The following is a 2,500-nucleotide window of genomic DNA, read 5'->3' as shown; positions in this document are numbered from 1 at the left end:
ACATGAGCAAATTGGACAATGGGATTATTTTGTTAGTAAGCTTGCGGACGACACTAAAATAGGACGCCAAATTAGGTCAGGGGAAGATGCTGGGGTATTCTAGGAAGATCTTAACAAACTATTCGAATAGTCGGTGAAATGGCAAATGGACTTAAATATCTCAAAATGCAATGTGTTAAACGTAGTTTTACACAACCTAGAAAGCAGAAACAGCTTAGGAAACACCTCTCTAGAGAAAAATGAATAGGAGAGACCTCAGTAGTGCTAGTGAGTCTTGACCTTAAATCCAGGAAACAGTGCATTAGCGCCAGGAATAGAGCTAACAGAGCATTAGGCTTCATTGCTACCAGGGTTACAAATAAAAGTGCAGATGTAGTTATCAAACTCTATCTGGCGTTAGTTGAACCCATCCTTGACTATGCGGTACATTTTTGTTCTCTGCCCGATACGATTAGACTGGATATTAATTCTCTAGAATTGGTACAGAGGTGAATGACGAGAATTGTACTTGGGCTCAGAAACTTACCTTGCGAGAACAGGCTTAGCCACTCTCTGGAAAGACATGGAGTGCGGTGTGGGGGTGATCTGATAGAGGGGTTAAAGTGGGTCAAGGGCTTTAACAAGGGTGATGCAGACAAAGTCATCATATTAAGACAGCAGGACAGGACTCGCGGTAATAGATTTAAATTGGAAAAAGTTATGTTTAAGAAGGAAACAAGCAAGAACTGGTTTAACAATAGAGTGGTTAACGAATAGAATAGACTTAGTAACCATCTATTAAGTGTTGAAACTATTGATTGTTTTAAGAGAAGGTTAGATAATTTATGCATGAGGATGAAAGGTGGTAATGGACATGGAACTGACTAGTGTAGGCCTTATGGTCTCTTACAGTCTCCTTCATTCTTATGTTCTTATATTCTCATGCTTATATTTTTCAATTTACCAATTCATTTACACATATATCTTGAGTAAATGTCAGCTGTCTATTAGGCATTTGATGTAAAACTAAATAAAGATGCATCTGAATCTGGTTCAAACTAGATATAAGTTCAAAGAGTAGCGTACTTATTAACATCAACGTATTCTCGTCATATGATTTTTGTTTTTATTCAACCAGGAAAAAGTTATGTTCTTGAAAAATGAAATTGGATTTAAATCCTATTGGCCGCGCATATTCTAATACCCCACGAGAGGATCGAAATCCCTTGGACCTGAATATTCCATAATGTTATAAATACACACGTGACGGTTCGTTCGCTCGACGAAGGCGTGAGAGATCGATGGCTTCGCCTTCTTGCAGTCCAACCCCCGTTACGTATCCGAAGCTCCCGTTACGTATCCGGCGCTTTGACATCCGCTTCGGCACTAATTGATTGTGACAGGTGTTTAGATGGCTTTAATTGACTGACGGATCGGAACTAGTGCACTGGAATCGGTGCAGGAGGTGAGCGATTACGTGTGGCCAACAAGGTTAACTGACTTCTGTCTTTGGTTTTTCTTCATTTTTTTCTTCTTCTTCTTCGTCCTCCTCACTAGGGGGAGGGGGGCGCACTGACGACAACATGGGGAAGGAAAAAAAGAAGAGTAATAACACGAAGAGAAAATATATGATAGATATGTTCGTGTAAGAAGTGCATCTCTTTAGATGTAGACGAGGCAAAAGACTTCCTCGAAATGAAGAAATTCACAGCATAGAAGAGGAGGAGAGGAGGAGATTTCTTCAAATATTCCCTTTCAAGGTCTTCACCAAAACATTTTTATGACAATGATCCTGAAACTTTGGTTAATATTTCCATTATTCCTTTACACAATTGAGATAGTCACATAGAGTGTTTGTGAATGGAGTTTTCATCCCGTCGGCGCTGCTCAAAATTGGACTTCCCGCACGAGAAGTCAAGACGATAGCCATTACGCCAGTAAGCCATGTAAGGGTGCGTTCATCAACGTATGTGTGTGTGTCTATGTGTGTATTCATGTATGCGTTTGTGTTTGTGTGTGTGTGTGTGTGTGTGTGTGTGTGTGTGTGTGTGTGTGTGTGTGTGTGTGTGTGTGTGTGTGTGTGTGTGTGTGTGTGTGTGTGTGTGTGTGTGTGTGTGTGTGTGTGTGTGTGTGTGTGTGTGTGTATGTGTGTGTGTATATGCATGTGCACACGCGCGTGTGTATGTGTGCGTATGTGCATGTCCTCAAAGCACAAAAGAGGTACCTATAATTAGGGGAAACTAAATATGTCCAACTGTTCATGAATATCAAGATTTGATATCAGCAAAGTTAATCTAAGTTAGGCGTGGTTAGGTTAGGTATAGTTCTATTAGGCTAGATTAAATTAGATTATGTTGGAAGCTACCCAGATGAATAAAGCCTTGCGTCGTCCGAGGTAAGAAATTAAGCGCCATCTGGTACATATTTAAGATTTAACAATGTAAGTCTAAGAAAGAAAGTTAAAATTGTAAAATTCTTGACAGACTCCGCCACTCAGTCTTGCGATCCGATTATGTGGTAC

This window comes from Oratosquilla oratoria, chromosome 16 (assembly GCF_046742065.1).
Source record: "Oratosquilla oratoria isolate Oo_2021 chromosome 16, ASM4674206v1, whole genome shotgun sequence".
Lineage (NCBI taxonomy): Eukaryota > Metazoa > Arthropoda > Malacostraca > Stomatopoda > Squillidae > Oratosquilla > Oratosquilla oratoria.
Note: the sequence above shows the minus strand (reverse complement) of the source record.